At 40.4% G+C, this 15,841-nt stretch overlaps 1 long non-coding RNA gene and 1 other non-coding gene across 2 annotated transcripts; both read left to right on the forward strand.

The window, feature by feature from the left end:
• Positions 1-10,378: 10,378 nt before the first annotated feature.
• LOC125000283 lies at positions 10,379-11,808 on the forward strand. Its single transcript, XR_007111311.1, has 2 exons — positions 10,379-11,245; positions 11,360-11,808. It is a non-coding gene; the product is annotated as an uncharacterized LOC125000283 (long non-coding RNA).
• Positions 11,809-15,081: 3,273 nt separating this feature from the next.
• trnar-acg lies at positions 15,082-15,154 on the forward strand. The gene has a single exon. It is a non-coding gene; the product is annotated as a tRNA-Arg (tRNA).
• Positions 15,155-15,841: the final 687 nt, after the last annotated feature.

Consider the following 15,841-nt stretch of genomic DNA (forward strand, 5'->3'; position numbering starts at 1 on the left):
TATCTAGACCAATCAAGTTGTCCTGTTCTATCTGAACCAATGGTATCCCCCCATCTCCCTGAATGTGGACAGACTGTACCTGAGTAAAGGCCTGGCTTGGTGCCAGATTGCGGGCAGACAAAAAACAGAGGGAAGAGGGAACACTCAATGTTAATTAGATTGGGGAGCACATCAGGGTGGTTTTATGCATCCCAAACGGGCTATTTGTAATGAGAACGTTTTAATTGACAGAGCTTTTTTATTTGTGCATGAGCTTATAACTGCAACGTATCTGTTACTTAAATTTTGCAGAAATAGGCTTCTTGTTTATAGCAATCTATCTAGCTAGAGTTTATAAGATTGCGGCTTTTTTTTATTTTCAACCAAAAGTCTATTGTCTGTTTCGTGACAAAGATGCTTAGCCTCGGTTTTTCTATAAAACGTTGTGGGCAAGCGGTAGTAATCAGATGTCTTTATAGGTGCTTTCAGAGGCAGAGGGCAGGACATTTTTCTTGGTTCCTATAACTGTTGGAGAAAGTCTTTTGTTTTTGTTTTTTGCCCTAACTGCAGGAACTGAGGATGATTGTAGCTGTCAGAACTTTCTATCTTCTGTTTCAGGGTTGGTACGGAGTGTAAGCCGTTTTGTGAGGATGCAAACAAAAAATGAGGCCACTGAAGGTACTTAAACGTAACGCAGTCTTCTACGGAAATCCTCAGATCTCAGTCTCTTGAACAGTGAGGTCAAACAGTGTCAGCAGTCTGCAAGAAAAGCACCTCAGTGGCTATTTTGTGCAAAACCGATACCATAGCATCTCGGTTCCCACACAGGAAACACATATTTTACCCCACGTAATGAATGCAATGTCCATAATTCCTTTTACTTCTGCATATGTTAGCCCGGCTAGCTAGCATATCGGAAGTATGCTATGCTAATATTTATAGCCTACATTCAAGGTAACAAAGTTTGATCCTTTCACTTTTTGTTTTTGGGTTTTTAGTTTTGAACAGATAAAAAAAAAAAATAGAAAACAACTTCCTAAACGGTTGACGTCACATCACAAGGTGAAATACCACACTGCCATTTTAGCAGCTACAACCAGGAAATGTTTCAAAAATCTCTTAAGACTATTTCCCATTAAAGAATGCCTTTCATTTGTTTGCTTAAATATGAACCGTTATGTTTGTAAAAACAGCAGCACAAGTCATGACTGGGTCATCTGAGGAAAAAAACACAAAAACAACACAGTTTGGTTTAAATCTGACCACAAATCTTAGTCACATAATGTTCTCCATCATCCAACAAACCCTCATTTGTTGATTGAAACGATGTCTTTTTAAAGTCTTTTAGATCAAATGATTAGTGGCCTGAGAGTTCAAGGCTAAATGCAAGAGTGGGGATGTGGTATGAAGTCACATTGGTCTCAAATAATGGAGCCAAAACATGCAGTCAATCTGAAATCATTACTGCAAGTGTTGATCCGCTCAAGTGCTGAATTATACAGATGCACAAACCTGTAAATGTTCAGGATGTGGTTAGTTGCACAGTGATTGGTGTGGTCACTGGATGAATCACAGGCTGTGTTAAACACATGAAATGGTGCAAACATCCTTATCTCCTAAATCATTGAAGACATTTATTGCAGATGCACTGACATGGCTAGAAGGTCATTGCAAGCATCAGCTAACTCATTCAGAAATTAGGCAGTTGGTTTTAAACATTTCAGGAACAAACATCCTTTCCTTAAGATAATACTGGTTATTTTTGGAAGAGGTATCTATGTTGCCTGATTTCTGAAGCTCCTGGGACACGCACAAGTCTTGAGAAAAGTTAATTTTCCCTCTTTTATCCATCCGAAAAAGCCATTTTAATACCGCAACGATTGGAAGAAATGTGGCTTGTGAAAAAGGAATTCAATTGGTCAACATGCAAGACACAGCCTAAAAAAGAAGGGCTTAGGACAATGCAAAAGTACCACTAGCTACAGTTCCTTAAATAGCCACTGGAGGCTCCAAAAGTGAGACAAGTACAAGTGCGAGTAGGGTGGGTGTGCTATGTTGAAATAAATGTCTTATTTTCACCATTAACGGGCCTATAAATGTTATTGCCAACATCTGTCAATATGTAAAAGGCCCTTGCTTAATATCCCAGTGTCTACTTACTTTTCCAAGCCTTTAATCTAGATAACTAGCTAGCATAAGGTTAGCATAAGGCTTGGTTAACTTCAAACTTCATTCATTTGTTAAGCGGTGGTGGACGTTTTTGAGATCAAGGTTCAGATTAATGATGGTATGACTTTATTTTCCCTGTGTAAAATCTTAACAAACGTCAATGTCACCTCACATCATACGGAGAAATCAGTCGACATCCAGTCCTTCATTTTAATCTTCTGCTCCCATAACTTTCTCGGTTTTTGTTTTCCCGGGTGGAGTTTTCCTGATCCTGTGCTGGAGCCTTAGGCTGAGCATAGTGGCATGTTTTAACGTTTAATCCAACTTTGTTCTCTGTTATTTCCACTTCTCTTTGGGTGAATATTGGTTAGATGTGTCCAACATGGCGCCCATGAAACACGTGACCAGCTCAGAACCAGTTAGCATAGCGGGATAGCTCAAACGGTCCATTCCGTAGTTGGCCAGACTCTTTCTAACATACGACTCTGGTCAAGTACAAGACCTTCAAGTTAAAACGTCCCACTTTACATCAGAAATGATCATGTTTAAAGCCTGATGCAAACAAAATATATATCAAGCCAAGTTGCTTGCTGCCTCCTGGGCGACATCTTCCCACCGCAGCTCCATTCACACTGCTATACTTTGACCATTTTTGAATAAGTTAGAAGTTGGGCGGAGTCAGGTGATGCCAAGATGCCCATGGCCCCAAGCTTCAAGTTCAGAAAACTCTAGCAGATGTTTTATCCATCTTTACATATGATGGTAAAGGAACGAGGCACTGGAAGCACCAACGCAAATACATCATGTCATGTTTTTATTTAGCTCCGTGGCTTAATGTGGGGCTCGAGACCGAGAGAATCAGCAGCTGGGAAGACCTAATATCCATTCAGTTGGCTGAAAGTGGTTCCCTGCAGTTTGTTTGTAAGCCCGGCGTAACAAGCACCTGCAACGAGCCAAAGCCTTTCATTCTAATTAGAGCGACCCTCTTTCCAAGTGTACTCGTGTCTGTTTGTGTGTGTGTGCGAACGGCCAGCCCGGGTGCAGTCCGCATCCATCGATTATTCCTACATGAGCACTGTCATTTTTCTTCTCCTCCAACCACCCGAGCCGTCCTCCCTCGCTTTAAATTACTGTTGTCGCTAACGCAATCACGGCTATTGTCTGAGAACTTTTGACTCCCACACTAGCTGCCGTGACTCATAATGCCGGCGCTGGAAGGCACGACGGCGGAGTTTGCACAGTAGTGGCGAGTGGGTGGAAAGACGAGTGGGTGGGAGAGCAGGCGCGGGGTCCTGCGTGTTCAAAATTTAACGGTTTCTCCCTCCATCTTCTTCTTCTTCTTCGTCATCTTCTGAGGAGGGGAATAAGGGTTGTGGGCTCATGCGCCGAGTTTGTGGTCTTGTGAGCAGCCAGCCAGCCAGGACTGTTCCAGGATATTTATAGCACTCATTAGCCACATCCCGCTAGAGCCAGGGTCACAGCACATTGAGGTGAACACTAAGACTACATTTGTCTCACACCAGCGCAGCACACACACACACACACACACACACACAGAGGCACCTGATTTAAGCCTGAACGGGAACAGAATGTACGATATCAGCGTTGAACAACACAAGACTTCACCCAGAATCCCTTGATGCAGAAATTCTCCCAACCCCGAAATTTTGCCATAAATGACAAAAGCATTTATTTATTTATTTATTTTAAATGATCGTCTGTTCAGTCTGTCTGGCTGTGAGATCCCAGCATGCAACGGTGCAGCAGGTGGTCCGTGGGCAGCGGGCGAAGGTAGCTTTGACTAAAACAAATAAATAAATAAAATAAAAAAATAGTGAAATGAATGAAATAAACTGAAGGTGTTAGAGAAACCATCTAGTTTAACCTTCTAGTTTTCCATTTGTGTTAAATATTCTCACGCTTCGAAATCACAGATATGTCACGAGAAGGAGCCTCCCACGGATGAGGCTGAGGAGTAACCGTGAGTACTGCGTGTATCGACTCCTCGCTTCAAGTGAAACTTCTGAATAAGACTCGGTAATTCTTGATAAAAGGATTCCTGTAACAGAAGGGGACACACACACACAAGACAGTGAAGCTTACACAAAGGGTGCTGATGATACCCCTCCCCACCACCCCCCTGCTCCTACACTGAAGGATGGAGATGTTCTGTTGGCATGGCAACAAGTATCAAGCCCCGACAGAATAGGCCCTTTTTATTGGGTACGTCTTGGTCCTGGCACAATAAACTAGGAAATAATATCGCTAAATCTGCTCTGGGCTGACAATTATTTTCTCACTTAATCTTCTTCTTCTTCTCTCCAGCCAGTGGTGTAAAACAGTAAAAATGTTCAGTTTGTTGTTATCACAGTCACGCGTCTCGTAGGCCAAGCTGTGGGGAAAAAATTAAAAAATATATTTAAAATAAAAAGTTACTGAGATGGATTACTTTTCTTTAGTCTGATTCCAGCTCTTTAAATATGCTAAATAAAAATGCTGCTTTAAATATGCTATGCTTTTTTAAAAAATAAAAAATCTACAAAGCCTTACTTTCATTTAAGTAAACCAAATTAAAACATGCTTGATTTTAGGCGGTTCAGTTGAACCCTAACTACTGTTGTTTTTTTTTAAAGCCTGCTTGTTGGTTACGCAACTAGAACACCAGGTGTATGACTCTGCGTGATGAGCCATGACCACATGAACCGCACTGTTACTACTACTACTACTCAGCACCTGGACCATCACATGCCCCGACCTTTTCCTTTCCTTCCCGCAGCACGAATGACTGAGCACCAGAGAAACCATGACTGTCGTTTAGTTCACGAGGGTTCGCGAAGATTCTCTGAATGTAATATTCAGTGGTGAACTCCCTTAAAGAAATTGTCCGTATAATGATTCATAGTCATGTCATATTTTTCTTCCCTGAACATATACAGATCATACACAGTTACATGGAGGGTGTGTGTAAGCATCATTACAATCAACACATTCCTACCATTACCAGATCAGAATCAGAAAAAACTTTATTTATCCCTGAAGGGCAATTAGGAGGGCAAAGAGCGGTACATAAAATAAGAGCAAGAGAATAAGATAACAAAAAAATAAACATTGCGAAAGTGGGGAAAAAACAGCATATTAAGTACAATGGCAGGCCTGCTGCCATTAACAGAAGAGAGATGGATTGTGGACCAGATAAGAGGCCCATATTTTCAAAAGAGTTGTTGTTTTTCAAGAGGCTATCTTAGTGCATCTCTCCATTCCTTAAAACTTTTTTTTTCTGTTGACTTCCAGTGTCTTAAGATAAACGTGCATCCTGTTACGAAGAAGCGTTTGCAAGGGTCAACATGAATTAATAAAAGAATCAACAATTATTGAAAGTTAAAGAAAACATAATGAAGGTTTTTGAGCTTTTCAGAACTGTTTTCAGTGCATCATTCACCTCCTGACACCCAAGCTTTTATTGGGTTTTTAATTTCTTTCAGGTATTTGGGATTTATACGCCTATGGCGTATAAAAACTGAGCATCGTCTTTGAACAGGAAGTTGCAGTTTTTGATAAAATAACAGTGTCCTCATATGTGGACACTGGAATTATTTCATTATTTATATTATAGAAGTCACCAACTTGTCACAAAATATAAAACTGTTCATTGCTGTGCAATGACACAATTGAAAACAATGAAGTCCCAATGTCCTAAAATGAGTATTTGCTAATTAGCAAAAATTGCTAAGCCCTTAAATTTACATATCAACCTAGAAACATAAGAATAAATAAATAACTTTTAACCTTTGCTACCACCAGATGGCAGACTAAAGTATCCACTAATGAGGACAATGGGTTTAAATAAAGCAGAATAAGCTGCAATGAAACCTAAAACTTAATGTCCCCATATGAGGACACAGGGTCTGAGGAGGTTAATAGATCGGATAACCGCAGTCCAGCGGTTCTTTTTTCATATCTCCTGCACTCATCATTCTCCCTGCGCCTTAACTTTGACATTTCTACTGGGGCCCAATCATTTCTATTCAATATTTTGAATGCTATCAGCCTTGTCTGCATGTATTGAGCTATGGTGTACCAGGACCTAATTGTTTCCTCCCAGACCTCTTTGTCACTAATTATCCCCAAATCTTTTCCCCATGTTAACCTGACCACTTCATAATTTGGGTGTTGAAGTTTTCTAAAAATATATAAAATTTGGATGTCCCTCCTCTAACCTTCTATCTCCATCGCCTTATTGACGATCCCATAGTGTGGTTAGGGTTCGTGGTATGATTGATGGGTCCCCCTCCAACTTTCCCTAGCAAACTCCAACACAGAGTTTCTGTAAGGTGTATCTCCTGCTGTTCACATGAGGAACGTTAAATAAGTTATCATTTTCTACATTTTTGTATGAAAAATAATCATGAGGGATAGTTCACAAGACAAGCCAAATGAATTTAATGTATGAAGCACAAACAAACTTTATACAAATATTACATGTGGGGTTGCTCAGGGCTCAGTTTTAGGTCCCCTTCTCTTCAGTCTATATATGCTCACGCAAGGAAAAATGATCCAAAGGCACAACATCTCATTCCATTGTTACGCCGATGACACACAGTTCTTACTCCCCCTCACTTCTCAAAGTCAGACTGACATCACCCGAATAAAATTCTTTTTAGAAGACATCAAAGAGTGGTTGGCTCAGAACTTCCTTCAGCTAAATGAGGACAAGACGGACGTCTTACTCTATGGCCCCCCACGTCATACTACTGCTACTGCCCAGAATCTTGACCATCTCTCCTCCTATATCACACCATATGTGAAGATCCTGGGTGTCTTATTATTATTATTATTATTATTATTATTATTATTATTATTATTATTAATAACTTAAGTTTCAACAATCATGTAAATTCTGTTATCGGGTCCAGTTTCCTTCACCTCAGAACAACTTCAAAAATCAGGCACTCTCGACTTAAAACAGTTAATCACACATTCATACAGTATCATCCAGGCTGGACTACTGCAACTCCCTCTACTCTAGTATTACCCAGACCACCATCTCCCGTATCCAACTACTCCAAAACGCTGCCGCTCAGTTCTAAATAGGATTGAACAAGTGAGACCACATCAAACCCCATTCTTGCATCAGTACACTGGTTCCCCGTTCATTTTTGGATGCACTTCAGAATTCTTGTGATTGTTTATCCCTCGTTGTCTTCATATATCTTTCAACTTCTTACCCCTTACTTCCCCAGCAGAACCCTCAGGTCCTCAGAGCGTGGTATGTTGGCTCTGCCACATTCAGGGACTTTTCTGTTAGGAGCTCTGGCTCTGAGGCTTTTAGTAAGCACCTTAAGACCCATCTTCATTCATGGGCTTTCAATGGAATTTGATCTGTTTTTATTTTTTCATCTGGTCACCCTGGGTGTTACTAGCTTTTCATTTGTTGATACATTTATGTTGATCTGTATTTTATATGTTTTTCATGACGTGTTAAGCATGTTAAGCACTTAGATGCAAATGCTCTTTGCTTTTAAGGTGCCTTTTTTCAAAAAACAAAACAAACAAACAAAAAAAAAAACTTTGGGCTCATTTTAAATTTCAATCTCGCCAAAAATTATAGGATGGACATACTGACCAATGACCCTGGTAAAGAAATAAAACATACAACCCCTTTTTCCAAATGTTAATTCAGTCTTCTCTGTTTATTTTCTACAAGCTGACTGCTGCCAAACAGACTTTTACCATTAATTACAATCATTTCCTGCCTAATGCACAGACGCACGTAGTGACTCTCTCAGTGTAATCCCATTACATATCAATATACTGCTCTTGAAGCCTCACCACAAATCTTTCAACCAGACTCAGGGGCTAGCATATCATATAAATCATTCATTTTGACATTGAGATGACCCTTGCAGCGTGCAGGCAGACAATGACGGGAACAGAGAAGCCACGTCAAGTCAATGAAGTTGTAAAGTAAACCAAAACCGGAGGATCAGAGTCTTTTATTAGGCGTTTTTCCCACTCAAGGTCATCTGAAAAGTTTTGAAATATCCAGTCAGATAAAGGCTGTCGGCAACTGGGATGTCACAGGAAATGATTCATGCTTGATGAAGCTGCTGCTGCTGGTGGTGGTTCGTGTAAGTGATGTGTTTTAAGGGGTTGGCCGACCCAGACCAGTGTCATCCCTTTTTTTTCGGTTTTGTCCTGCTCCCTCTTCCTCTTTCTGTCTCTCCCTCCCCCCAGAGAGCCACTGCACTGCGGAGGAAACTTGAACTGTGCCCAGCTCCTGTGAATACCACTCACACAAATCAGCCCACGCACACACACAAGATCTACAGGCGTACTACAAACACTACACAAAAAACAAAACAAAAAAACACCTAAATATGCTGGTCGGATGGTTTATCGCGTATAAGGAATGCAGTTTAATCTCAAATAAATCATAAACAAACCTTATCAGAAGCACATTCACACCCTGATTATTTTCATTGTTTTATGTCGGGCTTGTCATCACCGGCTTTTCGTTCTGCAGATATCTAAGAGATTGGTTTGATAAACTCAGCTTCAATGTGTTTGACTTTGGGTGATTTATTCGAACTAGCATACTGTTGATTTATTTATTTATTTATTTATTTTAATTCATTTTGTTAGTCTGCTCTTTAAATTGTCAATATAGGCCCAAAGTTTTGCCAAGTCAGCCTCGATTCAGCCCCCATTGTAACCGAACTGCTGACTTCAACTTTAGTCTCGAGTGAAAACAAAAGGCTTAAAAGAAACCGCAGACAAAAATTGAGAGGGGAAATAGAACTCAACATTTAAGTAAGTCACACACACACACACACACACACACACAAAGGAAGATGTGGGTATTAAGAACGTGGACTTTTAATAAACTAATGAAAAAGATTTGATTAAAGCAATTGAAATTTGAAGTGCGTTTTGGGACTGTGTGGGTCGTCCCTTGTTCAAAGACACTCAGAGCCTCAGAAGTGCACGTCCTCAAGAGAGCATGTGCTCTTACAACACAATGAGGCCTTTACTGTACACTGGCCTTTACATGCTGCCCTCTGGTGTAACTTAAAAAAGAAATGTGTCCGTCACAATCCATGTTAGAGTCTGCCATCTAGTGGAACACACGCATATGCGCCAACAGCTCCTCTTTTACCTCCACTGTTTGTAGTCTAAACGGTGTTTCCTCCACCATGTGGCTTCGGGAGGAGGTCGAGATTTAGTTGCCATGATTTTCAATGGTGTGAAAGGTTTATGTAACGCAGCAAAGAGGCCGTGTACATAAAATAACGACGGCATCTGCAATATGTTGCACAAACAGAGCTCTGTTCTTATGCTGAATGACGAGGACAGACAGGGTCGCTTGGATGAGAATCAATAATCAAGAGTGTTTATTGTCTTGATTATAGAAAATGATTTATTCATGATTTCAAATGGACAAATCAATGAATCACTATGAAAAATATATAATTTAATAAGTAATAATATAATTGATTAATATAATTGATTTTACATGACAAAATTGAAGCATCAAAATAATGTAAAAATAAATAAATCATAAATTATAAATAAATATATGAACATTTAAAAATTATTAAATAAACTTGTGTCCATCTGATACAAAGTGCATTGGGCATGAACAGCAGTGTCAATATTTTCAAGATGCATGAGGATAAAAAAGACTAAATTAAATACACACCAAATGTTAAACAGGCATGAAACTGGTAACCAGTTGTGTTTAAATTTTAGCTTATTATAGAAGGTATATTTAATTCAGTCACTCTTAAAATTTCCTTTTTATTCTTATTTTTTTACAACATTTTTCAAGTGACCAATCTATTCGTTAATTATCACTTAAATACCTTTTTTTTATATTCAAAAGGACACTTTTGAAAAAAGGCAACTGGACTTGAAGTTGGATTTGAAACTTGCTTGACTTGTTTCTGTAAGAACCAGAAACTGGTGAAACTAACTCTGAGAGTTTCTTATTTAAACCTCACCTTCCCACCAACATGTCTTTTTTAAAACGCCTTTTGGATATACTATAATCTAGATGAATGAGAACCTTCACAGACGTACGTTTTTCATATTTATTTATGTTTTATATTTTAATTTCGTCAGCGTGTATGTGTGGTGCTTTGCACTCCACACCGTTAGGGGGCAGCACTGCAATTGAGCTACTTTGAAACCGCAAAGGATTGTGGGAGTTCCTCCTCACAAAATGCTACGTGACTCCTGCGTTTTCAGTTACTTTTACGAGAGGGCAACGTGGAAAAGGACGTAATTTCGTTAGCTCCGAAAAAAATTTAAACAACCGTTTATACAGTTTTACAATTATTATTAATACTTTTTAAAAGCATTTTTGACAGAAGAGGTTACGATTTTCTTTTTTGAAAACTTCGTAGAAGAAATCTCCACATAGAAGAATCGAAGGCCGTCGTGTCAACTTTTTTTTCTACATATGTTTTTTTGGTCGGAGATGTGTTTGGAAGCGATGAGAACCAACGCGAAGCGCATTAAACCCGACTGTCTGCGGAAAACCACGAAACCTGGATCTAAGCCGCGGTGGAAGCTGGTCCGTGTGTTGGTGGACGACGAGGCCGTGAGGCGGTGTCGAGACCCGTCGGTGAAAACGACCATCCGAAAATATCTACGACGGGAGCAAAAAAGGAGAGCACAGCCGACAAAACTCATCAGAGTCACGCCAGACAAGGAGGAGGAGGAGGAGAAGAAAGACCAGGAAATAATGGAGTCCAGGTACGAGGAAATCCCCGTTGAGGCCTGTGTGCCGAGTTATCCAGCCGGGGCAATGGCGCCGGAAAACACCACGCAGTACCTGATGAGTAATGTGTATGAAGACATGCAACTAAACGACGTGCACTCACTTTCACACGGCACATTTGCACATCTGTATGGCGACTGTCTCTCGCCGAGAAGTGTGTACTCGGTGTTGGACTCTGACTATGAGAGCTATCTTGATTTTCAGCAGAGAGACTTCGAGGAAGCGTTTGACCCGTAACCGGAGTGAACTGGTCTGAAGGCTCGTCCGACTTCTCCTTCCAGGAGCAATGACTTAATAATAAAGACACATGAAAAGGTGTGAAGAGATGCTTTATATATGGCTCATGTGGTGTATCTTGTGTTCTTGTAGCCCAGGTCATGTACTGTGATTTGTCGCATGATTCATGGTTGGGCTTTATTTGTCTCACAGCGGCGCTTCTTTTGGACGCTACCCCGTCCAGTAGGGGGCGCTCCTGAGACTTCCTCCCGGAGGAACCAACGTAAACGCACCTCCCCAAGCTCTAGGTCTGACCTCACGGATTGTGAAGTTCAGGTAAAACCCGGGCAGGTATTCATGTTGCACTGCATTGTCAATGATGGCAGTAGTGACTGTTGTCTGAGCGTTTTCCAGGTGCGTGTCCCCCACCCTCTTCCAAGGACGCGTGGCTCGGCTGTGAGAGGAGCAGGAGAGCACGGAGGACGGTGACTGGGACAAGGTGACTTTTATAAAGGTCCTCTGGTTGTGTTTGTTTAAATCCTGATAAATCTGATAATCGGGTACAGTTCAATTGAATGTCTAAATTGGTAAAAAATGTTGCACTATATTGCGATTGATGCAGACTGTGTGGAAAATGTACAATAAAAGAAATCATTTGGAAATTGTAAGTGTTCTGTGTGTGTTTATAAACCTTGAAACGTCATTGCATAGATGGCGTCTCTGTCCATTGGAACGATTCGTCAACGACGCGGCCGCCATCTTGGGCAGGGGGAAGCTGTGTGTACTTTCTGTAGTAGCTAACGGAGGCTGATGTCTACCAGCGATTAAAGTCATAACTCGGTGAATTTTCAGCCGACGTTCACGCCATTTGGTTTATTATTAATGTCAGACATAATTGTGATACAATATAGGTTGGTTAAATATAATGCGGATTGCAGCTTCATTATAAGTTAATGCACTTTACGTTTGAAGGACAAACAACTGAACAACGCTAGGTTCTGCGTGCTTACGTAACTTGGCTACAATTCAGACATAATTTAGTTAGCAGTTAACGTTATGTAGATAGAAACTGATAATTTAGGAGTAACATGGCCTACTTTGTGCAATTAAATACAGCGGGAGATTTCTAAATGTCTTGCCAACAAAGACATTTAGTTTTCTTATCCTTAAGATAGTTTCATTTATTTTAGCTTAAGCGATACATCAAATTCAACACGTCCATAACAGATAAATAATATATATCCTCTTCTCGCTTGTAAAATGGTATTCCTGTTCTTAGTTTTGGTGTTTATTTTCACGTAAGGCTGACCGTTGGTCAGAACCCCTGTCCAAGATGGCGGCCGCGTTGGCACACCTAGCAAACCTGAATGTGTGCATATTTATGGGAGGGTGGGGGTAAGAGATCAACGGAAGAAGTACTGAATAAATGTCTGTGAAGGTTCTCTGTCATATTCTCAAAGCTCTACGTTTAGGGTCTTAAGTTCTAACGAACCGGTGGGAAGTTGAGGTTTAAAGAGGACTCGCCAGAAACTCGCTTGAATTGTGTTAAAAAAAATTAATTTACACTAACGCCTGAACATAGTGAAGAGGAAGATCTGAGTTAGCGTGCTGTGGAGCGGCGCTGTGGGGTAACTTTAGGTCAGATAGGGAGAGACGAGGTTATGAATAGCTTTCAAAGTGTATAAAAGGAACATATTTAAATAACCTGCAAACACAAACTGATTAATTACAGTGAACATATGGTTAAACTGGGGATTTTTGTAATCACTGACCGGACTTCCTCTGGGTTTAGAGCTACGGTGGTCACCGTGACAACAAGGCTAACCATCACGCTACCAGTCTGAAATAAGGTGAGTGTCTCCACAAGCAATACTAATCAGAAAAGTTAAGATAACATAAATAATATCAATGAATGATCTCCAGGTCATATGTTTTCTTTTAATCTCAAATAGCAGATTCATTATTTTGGGATTGATTAACACAACCACGGCCATTAGAGCACTAAATAATACATTCTACCAGTTAGCAGAGAAGAGGCTAATCGGTTAGCCTACTGTTCCACGATAGCACACACGGCAAACAGAAATATAAATAAATAAACTAAAATATAAATGACAACATCACTGCAGCTAAACACCAGTCTGTTAACACAGACACACTGAAATAATCTGTCAGCCAAGTAACAGCAGCATGTTTAACACGGTCTCAAAATGCTAACTTAGCCCCTTAACACTACCACGTTAGCAACGCAAACTCCGGTTTTATTCTGGCATTCTGGTTATAGGTGTGTGTTCGTGTGTTTGTTTTCACCTCTATTTTTTTTATGTTACTCTATTCTTCCTCACCACTCCACCCACTGCTTAAAACTTGTGCTTCCTGCCTGTTCTGGAGGCATTTCTGACATGATTGAAAGAAATCTCATGGCCAACTTTGTTGTTAATACTAAGCACTGCCACTCCACTCAGTCTTTCTTGTGCCATTGAAGATCTCAAGATATTCTTAATTAATTTGAGCTGGGAAAAGCTCTGCTTTGCAGATGCAACAGTGACATGGAGAGTGCAGGCTATCTGTAGAGCTACACAAGGATCTGGGCACAACTCGCCGATCTCAAGAGTGAACTGAGAAGGAGTTTGTATATTTTTTTCCACATTTGGAAGTAGCCTCCATGGACACTTTGCCAACATCAGAAACCACTAGATGTAAGATATGGGCTCCACGAGGCATGTGGATTTTGAAAGACTTGTCTATAAGCCTTTATTTCCAAGTTTCACGTTTGCACCGTTGTCAAGAGATTGTCCTCTACAGTCCTCAAAGGGGATGTTCAGTTCTTCAAGTCTCTGAAGAATTAGTGCAGACAAGCCTTGAACAGTGCATTCAGGAGATAGAAGAAGAAGTGCTCCTTTTACCCAAGTGTGTGATACGCTCTGCTCCGCAGTCGATGCATGATCTTTCAACACAGGATCAAATTTAGCCATCTGTTCTACTTCTCTTATGAAGCGCACATTGTTGGCCTCATGTAAGATGTCAGTAGATCCCCTCAGTGTCAGGTTCCTTTCTGCCAGTGACAGGATAATACTGGTTAAGTGTGTGAAAACATCTCTCCAGCAATTCTTTTCTGCCTCAACGAAGCCCATTTCCGTCTCATCAGTTCCATTCCATCCATTTCACCATGTTGCTTCAATGACCTTTACCATTTTCATGCTGTTTCAACAGTGCTCCCATGTCGACCCATTCCCCGCCTTCCCTCGTTTGCCAGTTTTAAGAGGTTTTGGAAAATACTTTGTAGCAAAATAATAGACTGCATCTTTATTTCTTGACTAAGGCAACCAGCTCCGTTTGATTTCCCCCCCTGACGAACTGTCTGTAGGTATTACCAGGTAAATCAGCTGTGGTTGTAGACATGGAGGGGACATTGGGTACAGAGGATGGAAATGGACTTAAGATGAAAAAAAATGCTGTAGTACACTTGAAAATGTTTTGATTTTTTTTTTTGTCTAAATAAAAAGTTTAAAAACTTTTATATCAGTGTGTTTTTGCTTGTAATAAGAAAACAACTGAAATTTCCCTCGGATATTTTGAAATACTATGCATTTTTTTTTTTAAAAAAAGTCCCTCATCATATGATTAAAGAAATTAAATCTTAAATCTTTAGAAAATATATACCAGGGGTGGGTAATACTGTGAATTTTGGTATCGATCCAATACCAAGTAAATATAGGGTTAGTATCGCCAGTACCGATACTTTATACCGAAACTTTAACTTGAAATGTCATGATCATTATAATAATAATAATAATAATAATAATAATAATAATAATAATAATTATAATAATTTCGTAATTTTGCCACTAGTCAGATGATCATGGTTATGGTAGCACACAAGACAAATATTTTAGCTGAATTGGAAAATAAGTACTTTTTTGGTAGCTTAGCATGGGCCAGTGGCGCAATGGATAACGCGTCTGACTACGGATCAGAAGATTCTAGGTTCGACTCCTGGCTGGCTCGTCCTTTTGTGAAATTTCCCAATTTGGGATGAATAAAGCATCTATCTATCTATAACGCAGAGAAGGAAATACTGGCTCGTTCATGTCCCATCAAAGAAGTGGGTCTGCATCCCGTGTAATTGTCTTCTAGAAGAGAAACTGTAACAAAACACCTCGTCCTCACCTGTATGAACATTAGTATCGATCTGATAACAGTGCTCCTGGGGAAGTTTCTATGAATGTATGAGTTGATGTAAAAAGAATATGTTTAAGTCACTCTGCAGAAAACAATTGGTGCAAACCACATATCTCAAACTTATCTACACACAAGTCACGGTTTGCTATGAGTTTGGTACAACCATGTACATGAGGGGTGATTGTTCGTGAGTCCAGGTGGGCATATCAGTCCTTCCAATATGTTTGAGTGAGAAGGATCGTCTGTAATCTTTGCTGCCCGCCTCAGTGTCTTGGAAACGTACAGGTCTTCAGTCCTTTCCTGGTGTTGTCCTCCATTTGATCCCACCAGCTCCTCCATTCTTTAAAGCTACCACCTGGTGGCAATAGTGGACAACAGATCCACAGACGGATTGAACTCGTGCGGGTCACTCAGAGCTCCTTCCAGAGGGCGAGGTGTTGATTATTGGTGGTCCACATTTAGATCATGTCGCTTGACATTTGTTTCAGAGAAGGAGAGTGGGAGGGGGGGCCA

The sequence above is a fragment of the Mugil cephalus genome, chromosome 22, assembly GCF_022458985.1.
Source record: "Mugil cephalus isolate CIBA_MC_2020 chromosome 22, CIBA_Mcephalus_1.1, whole genome shotgun sequence".
NCBI classification, from domain to species: Eukaryota; Metazoa; Chordata; class Actinopteri; order Mugiliformes; family Mugilidae; genus Mugil; species Mugil cephalus.